This window comes from Meles meles, chromosome 19 (genome assembly GCF_922984935.1).
Source record: "Meles meles chromosome 19, mMelMel3.1 paternal haplotype, whole genome shotgun sequence".
Classification (NCBI taxonomy): domain Eukaryota; kingdom Metazoa; phylum Chordata; class Mammalia; order Carnivora; family Mustelidae; genus Meles; species Meles meles.
In genome coordinates this window covers 2,821,389-2,836,781 of record NC_060084.1, presented here as the reverse complement: position 1 = coordinate 2,836,781, position 15,393 = coordinate 2,821,389, and the positions used below count along the sequence as shown (strand labels likewise).

General features: G+C 54.6%; 1 long non-coding RNA gene across 1 annotated transcript in view; it reads right to left on the bottom strand.

Annotated features, from left to right (window-relative positions):
• Positions 1–10,707: 10,707 nt before the first annotated feature.
• The window catches only part of LOC123931034, a 39,468-nt gene continuing 34,782 nt past the window's right edge, over positions 10,708–15,393 (bottom strand). Inside the window, exon 3 of the long non-coding RNA XR_006816205.1 lies at positions 10,708–10,840. This is a non-coding gene — a long non-coding RNA (uncharacterized LOC123931034). The remainder of the gene's footprint in view (positions 10,841–15,393) is intronic.

The following is a 15,393-nucleotide window of genomic DNA, read 5'->3' as shown; positions in this document are numbered from 1 at the left end:
AACACGCGGCATCCCCCTGGTTCGGGCTGGGAGCTGCCCACGGGCTCAGCTCTCGTCTCTGCCTCCTCCGCCGCTCCCTCCCTCCCCTTCCTAACGGGAACCGGGAACCGAAGGTGCGTCTGGTGTGACCGTGACCGTGTCCGCCCCAGCGAGGCTCTCACCGCAGCAGCAACGTCAGCCGGGCCCCTCCTCGAATGTTAAACGCAGAGTGTCAAGGTAGCATATGGCTTTTTGGCTGAAGGTCACGCACCAGATTTTAGCGAGGGAAAGAACAAAAACACGACCCATCCAGCGGCATCAAATTGGGAATTTCCTCTGTGTATTTAAAAACATATTCTGAGGTCATGACCCTCTTGGGGGTTCATATTTTTCTTTGCCAGCCCCACATGTGGCATTAAAGCCCGCATTTGCAATGAGGACTGGAGACCCCAGGGCCACTTTCTCACACGCTCGAACCAGCGTCTTCCTTCTCGGCCCCCTCCTCCCCCTCCCCTTCCTCCCATCCCCCCTTCTCTACTGCCTGGTCCTCCACTTAGATCTGGAGAGCGGGGGGCCCGGCTCAGGTCCAGGGTTGCTTCTGGTGACCAAACGGTGGTGACGAAAGCTGACACCGGCCGAGCCCGCGACGCTGGGTGCATGGAAGGCTCGCGGTTCCTGCAGGAGCCAGCTGCGTCCGTTATCCGCGTTTTTCGAAGAAGGGAAAGGAGATTCGTCAGGTCAGGAAGTCACGCAGCTCGGAGGTGACCGTGGACCCCAGAACTGGTGCTCGTGGGGCATCAGGGGGAGGCAAGGTGAGCGCGTTCCCACGCAGTGTTCTTCAGAGCTGGTGGTGTTCTCGGACAGCCTCCTGGCCGGCCACCTCCCGTAACAGATGACAAGGCTGGGGTGTGCGAGGTCTGCCCGCGACCAAGGGGCGGGGGGGGGCACGCTGGGTTCCCTGACCCCGTCTGAATCTTAGCTCCTTGGCTGGGCTTCCTTGACCACCTTCCCTGGCCCTTTGTCTCTCTGTGCTCTCCCAGGCCCGGCCATCAGCTTTCTCCTCTTCTCCTGTCCTCAGGGTGACCGTCAGAGCTGCTGGAACGGACACGCTTGTGCTGAGGCCCCGGGGGAGGCCGCTCACCATCGATACGTTGTCCGGGCACAGCCCAGCATGTGTCCCCGGTCTCCAACTCCTCTTCTGCAAGACGAGGCTGGATGGGACAGGCTGGGGACAGTCCTCAGGTCCTGGCGGGAGAAGGAGAGGAGGACCTTGCTGCCAACGGTGGTGGGTCCTCCCAGGCTGGGAGCCCGCTGATGTCCCTGGATGGGCGAGCTGAGGACGCAGGGGAGCCCTGCGGGTGCTTCTGTGCCTTCCCCATTGGCAGACGTCCCCTTCCCCTCTTCTCCACTCTGCAGGCCACCCACAGTTTCAGGCCCTGTCCAAACGGACCCAACCTGATGCCATGTTTCCAGAAGTTTCTCCAACCTCCATTCTACCACACTTGTCATGTGTCTGCCTGGATGCCTGCTCCCCTCCCTTCTCCCTCCTGGCGTGGGCCCTCGGAAGCTGCTCCCTTCCCTCTCCATCAACAGCAACCCTGCTTCTGTGGACGGAGGCAGGCAAGAAGTCAGCGTGAGGGCCAGGATGAGGTGTGGAGTGTCCGCAGGGGCTCCCCAGGCTGCCTGTGGCTCTTCCTGCCTTGTGCCTCGTGTGCTGTTCCTGTGGGCAAGCCGGGAGTTCCTGGACACCTGCTTCCCAGGGCTGCTTAGGACTCAATCAGGGGAACAAGGAAGGGTCTAGAAACTGCCCCGTACATGGTACCTCCTCAAAAACCAGTGTCAGCTGTGAGTGTCGCTGTTGAAAGAAGGTATTTGGTCTGTGCTAGGAGTGGAATTCTGGGTCACAGGATTCCTCCTGGCACCTGCCCAAGAGAAACACAAACCCACGTCCACATGGACACTTGTACACAGACGCTCACGGCATCGCTCACAGCAGCCCGAAGGTGGAGACAACGCTCACGTGCATGAGCGCGTGCGTGGAGAAGTAACACGTGGTCTGTACACCCGGTGGAGGATCACCGAGCCGGGAGGAGGAACGAGCCTCCGACACCTGCCGGACGTGGGTGAACCTGGGAAACATCAGCCGAGACACACAGGGCAGCTGTGGACGCCGACGTACCACGTGTTCCACCCACAGGAAGGTCCAAACCAGGTATGTGTGCAGAGACGGGAAGGAGGCTGGCGGTTGCCAGGGGCCTGGAGGGCAGCGATGGGATTTGTTGCTAGTGGGGACAGGTTTCCTTCTGGGGTGATGGGAATGTTCTGGAATCAGATACTGGTGACAGTTACACAACGCTGTGAATGCACTAAATGCCCCGAATCGTTCACTTGAAAACGGTTAATTTTCAGTTACATGCATTTTACCTCAATGACACCATATGGCTTCAGGTCACTGTCAGGCTCACGCCATCTCCACCACCAGAGCTGGGCCCCCAGAGTCCCCGCTGCTGCCCAAGACGCCAGCCCACACCGCCTTTATGTTCAAACGCTCCTTCCCAGAGCCTCTGGGTCTTCCCGCCACACGGAGCCCTCACTCTGCACCTGTACTAGGAGAGCACTGTGCACAGGTCACCTGGGACCCGGCGTCCTCCTGACCCGGGCTGAGCGCCCGGCAATTCTGCTTGTGATGTGGGGCCCCGGCACGGAGCATCCAGAAAGCGCCCCCCAGGCACTGAAGCACGCCCAGGGTGGAGAACCCCGCTCCGGAATCCGCCAGCGCTGGACGTCGGGCACCACTGGGCCACTATTTCCACATCTACAGAATTCCTACTCCCATGTTTCTCCAAACAGAAAACACTTGGAGCAGCAACATTTCAGTTAAGATAGTGTTATCTTGGGGCGCCTGGGTGGCTCAGTGGGTTAAGCCTCTGCCTTCGGCTCAGGTCATGATCTCAGGGTCCTGGGATCGAGCCCCAAACTGGGCTCCCCCACAGCCAGCCCGTGTGGCCCATTAGCTTCGCCTGAGCTGTGGGAGAATCTCCTGCCTGGCTCACGCCTCCCCGACTCACGTTAGGAGAGACCTGCAACCGCGGTCTACACACCCCAACATCTCCGTCCTGCCACGCCCCAGGGAGCAGACCCCTCTGGGTCCGGGAAGTTCTGGGACAGAGAAGGTGTACTTGCTCTGGCATCTGCTTTATGTTTAAATCCCAGCTGTGGGACGTCGGCGAACACTTGTTGCCTCCTGAGCCCCAGAGTGTCAGCATCTGTTCGTGGGGACACTGCCCACTGCAGAGACAGGCGGACATGGAGGGGTGGGGACGGGGGGTGGGGACGGGGGGTGGGGGCAGGGCAGTGAAAGGCAGAGACACGACAGCTCTCAGCACGGGGGCGGGGCGGGGCTCCCAGCAGAGTCCTAGTCTCAACCGTCCGCCTGGACCCAGGAACGGGAGGAACTGGCCATCCCAGGACACCCCCTGTCACAGAGCGGCTTGCAGGGCGGGTTAGGATGCGCCAAAGGAGACCTAACAGAATCTGATGGAACTGTAACCTTCTCTCCACCAAAAATCTCCAAGGCAATAAGCTTGGGCTGCAGACCGAGGGTTCTCGGTGTTGTTTGATGAGCAGACACCCTCTCGGGCCAGTTCGGGCAGGTCTCCCACGGCCCCCAGGCCCCAGCTGGAGTCTGTGTCTGTCACAGGACGGCACTGGCCACGCCCGCATCCATCGGTGGCCACCCCAGACCGGCACGATGCACCTTAAAGGGGTCTGAGTCTTTACAATTAAAACACAAAATAGGGGCGCCTGGGTGGCTCAGTGGGTTAAGCCTCTGCCTTCAGCTCAGGTCATGATCTCAGGGTTCTGGGATTGAGCCCCGCATCGGGCTCTCTGCTCAGTGGGGAGCCTGCTTCCTCCTGTCTCTGTGCCTGCCTCTCTGCCTACTTGTGACCTCTGTCTGTCAAATAAATAAATAAAATCTTTGGGACACCTGGGTGGCTCAGTGGGTTAAAGCCTCTGCCTTCAGCTCTGGTCATGATCCTGGAGACCCGGGATCAGGCCCCGCATCGGGCTCTCTGCTTGGCAGAGAGCCTGCTTTCCTCCTCTCTCTCTGCCTGCCTCTCTGCCTACTTGTGATCTCTGTCTGTTAAATAAATAAATAAATAAAATCTTAAAAAAAAACAAAAACACAAAATAATTCTTTTCTCCCTGACAAATGCACCACTGAGAAGATGGCAGTGGGGAGCGGGGAGCCCTGAGCCACCATCTAGACTGGAAGGAGGTGTTCCCATCCTCCCTGATGGCTCCCGTCACACGGCCACCTACAGCGGCCGTCCTGCCCGCGAGTGCTCCCATGGCCCGCAGGAGCACGGCGTTGGTCAGTATCGCGATCCTGAAGGTTTGTAAAAGCCTTTAAAACAAATGCATACGCTGGAGGGAGACCTAACAGAAAAGCAGGCAAGGGCACGCGCGGGAGGTTCGCAGAGGATGCAACCAGACGTTAATACCCCGCTGAAAGGTGTGCGTTCTCCCAGGCAGACAGGAGGCGGGTAGCGGAGTCACCAGTCACTCCTCAGGCTCATCTGCGGTGGGACAACACCGTGGTGAGACTGTCGCTTCGAGCACGCTTGCGACATGCGATTCGGCCAGAGCTAGTAACCCTGCAGACGGGCAGCTTCAGGACACACTTTCGGCTCCTGGGGCCATGCCAGCAGATGCGTGCTCCCTGTGTGTGAGCGTGTGGGGAGAAGGCCCACGGTCACGGTCTGCCCGTGGAACCGCCGGCCACCTGTGCCCCTGGACAGCTCCTCACCCTGCCCGCTTCCGGGAACTCACAACGGCTTATCCGCAGGAGACTTCGTGTGCGTATCCACAAACCCCCCAAACAGACTTCGGCATAAAATGGAGAAGTTCCAAAAGGAAATGTCAACCGGACGCTCTTAACTCCTTTTTGAAAACACAAAATCGAGCTCCACGTTGTTCTTGGACGCCCGTGAAAGGAACGGTGAGGTGCGCAGTGAGAAACAAAAGAGCTTCTGGGAACGACAGTGGGACTTTGTCGGGGGGGAGCGGAATCCGAAGCTGCTGGGGGCAGACTGTGGGGTTCAGCGTGCACAGCACGTGGGGACCGGTGCCCGGCGCTCGGGCCCACGAAGAGAAGGCTCCCTCATCCTTCCCCGGTGGGCGGGGCTGCAGTGCGGGTCCTCGGGCCGGATGGAAGCTGTTCCACGGCCCTGGCCGAGCTTTTGTGCTCAAACCGGTGCCGGGGCAGCCCCCCTTGCTCAGACCTCGCCAAGCCCTGGCGGTCAAGGTGGGTGCGGGTGGCCCGGCGGGCGGCCACCAACCTGGAAAGGGGCCGTGTTCTCCCAGAAATGGTCTCCAATGGAGCGTAAATAGCCAAATATTAGCCTGCCACATAACAGGGGATGAGAAAATGTCGGTCTGTTTCTTGTATTTGATGCAGAAAAACTATTTAAATCTATGAAACTTGAAAAAAAAGCCCGTGTGTGTTAGAGGGGAGGGAGGGCGCATGTGTCTGACGGCCAGACTTCTGTGCGTTGCCTTATTGTGGCTGCTTGAATTCTTTCCAAATGGGCCTTTCTTTCCTTTTCCCCCCAGCTCCCCCCAGCCCCCCCCCACGGAAAAGGGCCCCTTTTCATATTTTACATGTTGTGATTTCACTGAGCCCTTCCAATTGGTCGTCAACAGTTCATTTGTGCCAGGACCTTCTGTAAACTCTGCACGCGGGTCTCCCGGCCTGACCACCCACCGAAACAGGCTGTCTAAACAGCGTGTGTCTGGGCCTCAGACACAGCAAGTGAGTTAAAGATGGATCCTGTCCAAGCGTTTTTTTTTTCCCCTCCAAGCAGAGGTGGGGGTTGGGTGGGAGACCCTGGTAGCACCGGGCCCTACTCAGAGGCGGCCTTTTGAAGTTGGAGGGAAATGGTCTTTTGTCATTTTTCTCCGTGGAAGTCCTTGAGCTCAGACGGATCTCTCTCACCTTTTTTAATTTGGGGAGTGGGAGCCATCTCTGTGTCGGGAAAAACACAGGGACTGCACCTTCTTTCAACCTCATCCCAAATACCGTAGGATCAGGGCATCCCCTCCACCCAACTCCTGACTTCCCAGGCTATAACCTTCAGAATACACTTCCCTTTGGGTCCTGAGTGGACTTTGCCCTGTGGTTGGCAGCATCAGAAGTCACCAGGGGACACGGAGGCAGCCCTGGCATGTGTCAAGGCCCTGTGGCCAGTGCTTACGCTTGCTCATGTTTGACCTTCACAGCAGCCATAGGAGCGAGGCACTGTCAGCGTCCATGATACAAAGGAGGAGAAGGGAAGAGCAGAAAAGCAAAGCTGCTCATGTAGGTTGACATGACTCATACCCAGAGGAGGGATTAGGGTCCGGATGTGTCTGAGTTGGAGACCGTGTTCTATACTTGTCACTCAGTTCTCCTGACCAACCCTGTTCTCCAGTCTGCTGGAAGGACAGGGAACGTGCTCCATGAACGTTTCCAATGTGATTGCTGCGTGTGTGTGTGTCTGTGGGGACATCTTTATGGAGGTATCATTTACGTACCGTACGGCTTGTTCATTTAAAGTGCACGACTCAGTGGTTTTTAGTATATTCGCACAGTTCTGGGGTCCTCAGCACTTGTTCTAGAATATTTCTACCACCCCCAAAAGAAGCCCCATACCCACGCATGGTCACCCTTCCTTCTTCCCTTCCCCCGTCTCCTGTAGCACCGCGAGTCTGCTCTCCGTCCCCCTGGGTCTGCCTGGTTGGGCATTCCCTGCCCACGGAACACTCCGACACGTGGCCTTTGTAACTGGCTTCTTGACTCGGCATACAGTGTTTTCAGAGGTCATCTATCCCGTAGCAAGTATCCGTACTTCATCCCTTTTTACAGCTGAGTGGTACTCCCCAGTGTGGACGTGTGGCATTGTCTGCCTGTCCGTCGGCTGGTGGACATTTGGGCTGTTTCCACTCTGGGCTACAGATACGAGCTGTAAAGGGCATAAATTTTGCTGCCGTGAACATCTGTGGACAGACTCTTGTGAACATGTGTGTTCACTTCTCTCGGGTAGACACACTGGAGGGTAGGATTGCCGAGTCAGATGGGAACGTGGTCTTTCACTGTTTGAAGAGCTTCCGGATTGTTCTCCAGAGTGGCCGCCCCATTTTGCACTCTCACCAACAGTGTGTGGGGTTCTGACTTCTCCCCGTCTTCTCTGACACCTGTTATTACCTGTCTTTCTGATTCCGGACAGTCTAGTGGGCGTCCGGGGTTAGCGACTTCACTGTGATGGGGTTGGCAGTTCCCCTAGTGACTAATGATGTGGAACATCTCCTGCGCTGATTGGCCGTTCCTGTATCTTCTTTGGAGAGACCTATTCAGATCATTTGCCCATTTTTGTGTGTGTGTGTGTGTTTTGTGTGGGGGGTATTTTTAAATTTTACTTAAATTCAATTAGTTAACAAAGAGTGTATTGTTAGTTTCAGAGGTATTCAGTGGTCGTCAGTTGCACAGAATACCCAGCGCTCATTCCATCACGTGCCCTCCCCAATGCCCATCCCCCAGTCACTCCATCCCCACGCCCACCTCCCCTCCTGGAACCCTCAGTTTGCTTCCTGTAGTTAAGAGTTGGGCTGTCTGTGACCTTCCACTGCCGTCCTCCCCCGTGTCATGGTGGACAAAGCAGCCGGCTCCTTGAAGAGAGGTTTGGTTTCTGCTTCTCGACGGGATGCTTCCTGATGTCAGATCTGGGCCACAAAATCTATCCTGAGGTCTGGTCGCAGCCCAGTTTGTAGGCTTTTCTAACCTGTTTCTGGAACCAAAGTTTCCTGACTTTGAAAGGCCCTGACAAGTCTCAAGTGATTTCCACAGGAAAGAAGGGGAGTGGGAAGCAGAGATCGGAACGGCTGGCGGGCTGGTTGCCGGGGGGAGGGCGGCTCGGGTGAGGGTCCCTCGGGCCGGCAACTCCGGTGTGGGGGAAGACACGGGTCGGCCAGTGCTCTAGGGCAGCCCACAGCGGGCTCATCTCACCGCGCAGCAGACACGAGGTGGGGTGTGGGCAGTGAATGCCGAGCACCTAGGCTTGGGCACTCGGGCTTCCGATCCACCACGTGGAACTGGAAATAGAAAGATCTGGTTCTTCCCCAGAGATAGTCTGGGAACGGCGGATGGCATGGGCAGGTCACATTGCTGTAAACGTGTCCAAGCAGACCAGCGCTGGTGCCCCAGACACCGGCCGTGTAACCTCGGTCTGGAGAAGTCGGGAGGTCAGCCCGACGTTGGACTGTGTCCTCCATAAAGATGTGTCCCACTCCCAATCCCCGGTGTGTCACTTCACTTGGATCCGGGGTGTGAGCGGATGTAATTCAGTTAAGGTGAGGTCGTACAGGACTGGGGCGGGCCCCGACCCCGTGACTGGAAGCCTTATGAGAAGAGGGAAATCGGTGCAGAAAGAGGCAGAGAGGCGTGCGTCCGCGAGCCAGGGCGCCGACAGTGGCCGGCGACGCCAGAGGCTGGAAGAGGCAGGAGGAGGGAGCATGGCCCCGTTCACACCTGGACTGTGGCCTTGGGGCCTCCAGACTGCGGGAGAACACATTTCTGTTCTTTCAAGTGCCTTCTCCCCCCACTCCTCGCCCCCACTTCCCCCGGCTTGGGGTCTTTGCTATTGAAGCCTTGGGAAAACAGCTACTTAGTGACTGGAACTCAGGTCTCACGGACCCCCTAGGTCCTCCCTTCTCCTCAGCTGTGAGGCCCCTGGGGGCAGTTAGGACAGATGGCTTGGGGGACGGGTGGGCTTTGCCACATCCCTTGGGTCCCTTTTTGAAGGTTTCACATGGGCCTGGTGCTTAGATCATTCTCCTTTTGCCTTGAGCTCTGTGGGTTCAAAGCCAAAACCATAAGCAGTTTAATCATGGTCTGTCCTGGAATTACCCTCACCAGCCAAGCCAGGACCGTGCTGGTCGTCCAGCCCGCGAACCCTTTGTTCTCCTTGAAAGCCTCTTCTTAAATGCGGTCAGAGGATGATTTAGCCTTGTCCCAGGAGGCATGACGGTTGCCTTCCCCGCCCCCCGGGCACCGGTCACATGAGGCTGGTATTCCTGACAGAGTCCTTGCGGCATCCTTCGCAGAATCATGTTTTCCGATGCAGGCCCCCCCCCCCACTCTAATTGCACACATCTGCAGGGCCTCTGTGAACAGGGGCAGCACGGGGTCGGGCAGCGGGGGGCCCGGGTTCTCCACGGCTCTGGGATTAAGGGTGAGAGCCCCCACGCATGCTCTGAGAACACCGAGAGCAGGTGGCACTTTCAATGACGCTGAGGTGTGCCCGAGGTCAGAGGTCAGAGCTGATAGACCTTCCAGAGTCATGGCCTAAAGGAAGGACGAGAGGCCTGGGGCTCATGAGGCTGGAGATGAGAACAATAATGTCTGCCGCACGGACTTAGCGAAGAACATCAATGACATCGTGCCTGTGAGTAGCGTATGCCAGGTCTGGCTCGCGTTAATCCCTAGCAGTGGTTAGTGGCCGGCACACCAGCCACCCCCAGCCCTGCTGCATGGCCCGAGTACCTTCCCCCTCTGCCCTCTGCACCCCTTCTCACCCCCGACAGCTTTCTCGAGCATTCGGGGAGCTCTGTTGGTGTACATGAAGGGCGGCCCAGAAATGCCACGATGTAGTCCGTCCAGGGGGAACCCTTGATTGGCGAGGGGCGGGATCTGGCGGGTAACTTCCCCAGACTGCCCATCCTTCCATAGGACAACTCTGAAGTGTGTTGCGCCTGGTTCCTCAGAGGATGGACTTCTATTTTCTCTTCCCCTTCCCTGACTTACTTCCCCACCAGCTGACTTTCGCTTCCTGGGATCCCTCTCAAACAATGTCAATCCTTGTCTCAGGCTCTGCCTTCCGGGGGACCCACACAGGAGACAGCTGCTATGTGGAAGCAGGGAGTCAAACATTGGGCAGAGAAATGACTATCTCAAGAATTCAGAGAGCAATGGACAACATTTTAAAAACAAATTAATGGCAGCAAAGAAAACACAAATTCATGGGCTGGGAGGTTGGCCCACATTTCAGGAGAGCGAGACCCAGAAGAGGTGAAGAGGTTGCCTTATCACTGCCTTTCTTCCTGCCGAGAGCTGCTCCCTGTTTCTGGAGAAGGAAGGAACCTCTCTCCAAACACAGTTAGGCTGAGCTGAGCTTGTAGACATAAATGTCGGAGAAAATCTCTGACATCGATCCTTGGGAGATGGCCTTGAGGGGTCCTGGGGCTCATTTCTTTATTTGACAAGGTCCTTTGGAAACTGCACCCTGCCTTGTGATTTTTTTTTTCTTTTTTTTGCCTGTGCTAACTAAACATCCCTCAGTGGGATAAGATTTCATGTCTTTGAGCCCATTTTACCCCTAGTCATGTGCGCCTTTATTTGGCTTCCTAATTCATATTACCCAATGATAATTTAACAAAGTTAGTCTTCTCGTGTAAAGGAGACCTTTCCCAAATGTGCTTTGGGTGGGAAAATCGTGAAAGACGGCTTTTATGTTGAAGGCAAATCCCAGAACCCCCTGATTCAATCCGATATCCCTGTTTTACAGAAGAGGACAACTGAGACCCAGAGTGGCTAAGCGGTCTGCTTTACGTTACGCATCTGCACAACAGAATGAACACTCACACACATTTCAGAGCGAGTTTTCAAGGCAAGGAGACTGAACGACGGCATGGAAGAATGAGTATTTATTTCTTGCTCATGCATCTCTGAGGTCGGCTGAGACCGGACGAGGTTGGGCTGATACAGGGTGGGCTCAGCTGTGCCAGGCTTGATCAGGACATGTTTGACTTGTGGGCAAAGGCAGGACTGCAAGAAGGAAAACCCAACAGTGTGAGCACATATCATGCCTCTGCTGGTGTAATGTCTGCTTAATCTCTCGGCCGGAGCAAGCTGCATGGCCCAGATTAAAGTCAAGCTCCCAGGGTACCTGGGTGGCTCAGTGGGTTTAAGCCTCTGCCTTCCACTCAGATCATGATCCCAGGGTCCTGGGATCGAGCCCCGAATTGGGCTCTCAGTTCAGCGGGGAGCCTGCTTCCTCCTCTCTCTCTGCCTGCCTCTGCCTACTTGTGATCTCTGTCTGTCAAATTAACAAATAAAATCTTAAAAAAAAAATAAAGTCAAGCTCCCATGGGGGCTGGGGCTCAGGAGGGAATGAACGTGCGACGGGCAATGATCTACCGCGGGGGTGAATCTCATGAGTACAGAGGCAGCACGAGGCACACCCCGCAGGCATAGGTCACGGGACGGGGGCGTGCCTTTCTATCCAAAGCTTACCCAGGGCTTCCTAATCTAGATTGGCTTCCTCCTTCGCCAGCTTCCTGCAGCCATGACGGCTCCCTCTTCTGATGAGAAGTCTGCGGGAACCCTCACCTGGAGCGCCTCTGAGCTCAGTGTGTCTTCTTCCCTCTGCATTTTCAGTTTCATACTTTAGGTCGCTGGTTTTCAGCAATTTCATCAGGACGTGCCTTGGTGTGGGTTTCTTTGTGTTTATCCGACTTTAGTTTCATTCATCTTCTTGGATGAGCGGGTTTATAGTTTTCATCAAATTTGAAAAAATTTTGGCCATTATTTCTTCAATAAATTTCTCTCTCTTTTCATTTTCTCCTTCTGGGGCTTCAATTACACGCACATCATTGTGTTTCATGTTGTCGCGGGGAACTGTTTTGGCGTATATGGTCTGCCCTGTTATATGGTATGGCCACAGGTTCCCTGATCTCTTCTTCTGCAGCAGGAAGTCTCTAGAAGCCCACCCAGTGGGAAATTTCATCTTACAAATGGTGTTCTCCACTCTAAACTTCCTATCAGTCCTTTCTCATGCCTTCTGATTGTTTCTCCATTACGTTCACGTTTTTCTTTAAATCCTTTAGCGTGTTTATGAAAGCAGCTTAAAGTCTTCCATGCTAATTCTAACACTGCTGTCACTCTTTGGCTCGGTTTCTTTTGACTGATTTTAATTCCAGTTAGAGGTCACATTTTACTGCTTTTCACATGTCTAATAATTTTTGATTGGATGCCAAACATTACAAATGCTTGTTATTGAGTTGTTGGATTTGGTTGTCTTCCTTTGAAGAGGGTTGAAATTTATTTTGGCAGGAGGTTAAGTTACTTGAAAGTCAGCTTGATCCTTTTGAGACTTGTCTTTAATCTTTGTTAGGGAAGGTCTAGAGTAGCTTTGCCTCTAGGGTCCCTTTAGCCCTACTGCTGAGGCATAGCCCTTCTGGAATCTCTGCTGAGTGTTCTGGTTTACCCATGGCTCCAGAGGACAGCCCAGAGTTAAGAGCCCTGGATTCTGACTCAGCCTGCAGACTCGCTCTGTCGTGTTACCCAAATGACCTCACATCTCTTAGTCTTACTTTTCTCATGGGTCAGGTGTAGAATTTGGTCTCGATTAGTGGTTTTCATGCTGGTTTATTCAGTACTTGGGGTTTGCTTGGAGGTACCTGAGCAAACGCTATGCTGGGGAGAGGGGAAATAGAAGTTTCAACCAGAACTCCTCCCTCACCCGATTTCTATCAAAATGGCTTCATAGTTATTGGCTTCACATACTGAAGTTCTACACAAGGCTTCACAGGATGAATTGTTGTTAAGTGAAAAATCTGGGAAACCACTATATAAATACGTGTGGGGTGACATGTCAGCTCTACGGGGACATCAGCAAAATCAGTGTGTGGGTCTGTATGACTTTGAGGATGCAGGCAGCCCTTATGAGCTTTTTAATATCTAAGAGGTGTTGAGGGTAAGTTCTTCTATGAGCTAAATCGATCCTTTGTACATGAGAAATGTTATGTCATCTGAAAATGTTAAATAATCGCACTGTAAAAACGAACAGCGGTGTACCACTATCCGCTTTCCCTGGATAAATGAGCTTGAACCATTTTTGCATCCATCCCTTGAGGACTCCTCGATCTGTAATATCTTTATTGCTGACATTTGGCGATTCTCTCTCAATTCTCGGTCAGGTTGTCTACTCTCAGAGAAGAAATTGCCTGAAGTCACGAGTACGTTAGGAGATCTGGAGCTACTCCACGCACATCTACATGGGTAATGTTCAGCCCAACCCAATATCCATGCAGTCACTCAGTAAAAACTAGTCTCCGCAGCCCTCTTTTACTCTGAAGTCTTAATTTTTAGAGGGCAAAGTATGTTTTGGCATAGACTCCTAGTGAAATTGGGTATAGCTTGGATATTCCCAGTGGAATCTGGTTACAGCCACTTTAAGGGTAACATTAGCCTTTGGGGTTGGAGTATTTGCAATGTAGCATATGAGAAATCTCTCCAAACAAAATACGTGTCTCTTGTAAGAAACCAGGAAGCTTTCATGGACATTCACTTGAATTGATAATGCATGAACAGAAACCGAAGGGTGGTTTGGAGAGGGGCCTCTACGCCAAACACACCAGGTTTCGTGTTTGATAAGGGAGGGCAGTGGGGTGAGGGGTAGGAACGTGCCAAGTCCACCTGGGTTTGGGTCTGTCTCCATTCCTTTCTGCTTAAGTGACCTTCGGTTCTCTGTGCCCATCCACACCCCTCACCCTCGCTATTCAAGCCATGCCAGAGTCCCACATGCCTGCACCATGTCTCTTTGCCCGAGAGCTTTGTCCAGCTCTCAGAGCCGGTTCTACCCGCACGTGCAATCAGCCATGTGGGAGAATCCCTCGGCCAATGATGATGGGAGCTGGTGAGTTGATGGGCAACCCCTCAAGTCTCAGGACCCTCAGAACGGGAAGCTCTGGGATGCATGTTCTACACTGCTCCATGGAACTCCCCAGAAGGATTACTCTGCAGGACAACCCCCCCGCCCCAGGGCGTAACTTCTTTGACAAGGGCCACGGCGGCGGCCTCCTTGCCTTCCCTGCCTCACGTCCTCACTCCCCTACTGGTGTTTTCGGGATTGCCTCCCGATCATCTACGTGCGTGCGAGTCCTTGCCTCAGGCCCTGCTTGAGACACCCGACCTGAACCGGGATGGAATGACTCCACAGGAGTAAGTCACTGGCAATGTAGTCTGTGCTCCAATCATGTGATCAACTTCTTCCTTCTGTCTCTGAGTAGGTCCAGGAGCCGGAGCGTGCCTAGCTCGTGGGTGGCAATGACAGTCACCCCAGATGCAGGACAAGGAGAGATGTGAAGACACAGTGGGGAAGCCTTGATTTTATGCATCTGTGTCCCCACCAGCAGCTCACCCTGGATCCCCTGAAGGAGGTCATGTGTACACAGCTTAGACCACAGAGGTGTGAGCTCTGATGCAGAAAGGCCTGGCGGCGGGAGGGGAGGCGGCAGGAGAGCTCAGAGCTGAATTCCAGCATGCTGGCTCAGGTGGAAGGTGTGGGGCGCGGGGGCGAGCTCTGCAAATGAACCATCGCTGACTCAGTCTCCTTCATCTGTCGCCCGAAACGGTGTTATTTCCTCCCTTGAAAATGTCTTCGAGCAATGCAGATAAAACGTGAGTGTTACTTATTATATTAATTCCTTCCCCGCTATCGCGCCAGCTCGAGCTACTGAGATTCCGTAGGCACTAAGGCAGCCTTTGCGCCGGCCTCCCCCTCCTCCCGCGTCCACTCCCGCGGACCAGAGCCCGGAGACGCTGCCAAAGCTCCGGCTGGGCCGGCCCGGAGGGAGCCGTGCTATATTCACTGGTACTCGAGCACTTAAAAATAAACCCGCCGCCGGCCAGGGAGTGCCTCCTCGGCCGACAGGAGAAGCGCTTAGGTTGAGTGGGCCCCCGACTGCCCAGCCCGCCGCGCTGGGGTCTTCCCTGTCACGCCGGGAGGGTCAGCTGGAGGCCCGAGGGACTCTGGGGGTGTGGAGAATCTTCTTAGAGGAGGCCCGGTCCTGCTTGGGGCCAGCGGATTAGAGGAATACGTAGAATTTCCAAATTTAGCATTCAGGAATTGCTTCTTATAAACAAGGGCTGCTTTCGCCGGGAGATGCGAAGTAGATAATGCCAAAAAAGTCCCCCTTTGCGACTGAATTCCGTGATTCTGCAGCTAACCTCCGAGTCGACTGTTGGTGCAAATGAAGGGCTGCTTCCTGCCTGTCCCTCTGCATGGGTGGTCGAGCTTAAAATGAAATATCCAGGCTGACAAATGCTTTTACAAAGGCCAGATTATAAACTGTAAACCTACTGTCAGCTGGGCAGAAGAGAAAGCTAAATGCCTCTGTACCATTTAAAGGTTTGGTTTGGCCACAAGAGGAAAGCTCTGCTGTGCCGCCGTGCCTTTGTGCACTGAGCTCGGGCCGCAGGGAGCTCGGCGGAGCGCCTCTGTCTGCCGGGACACAAACGGCCTTCCCTGTGTGTCGGGGGTCTGCGTGTTGTTACAGGGACAAAGCTCTGGAACAAAGGAAGGCCAAACCAACTTT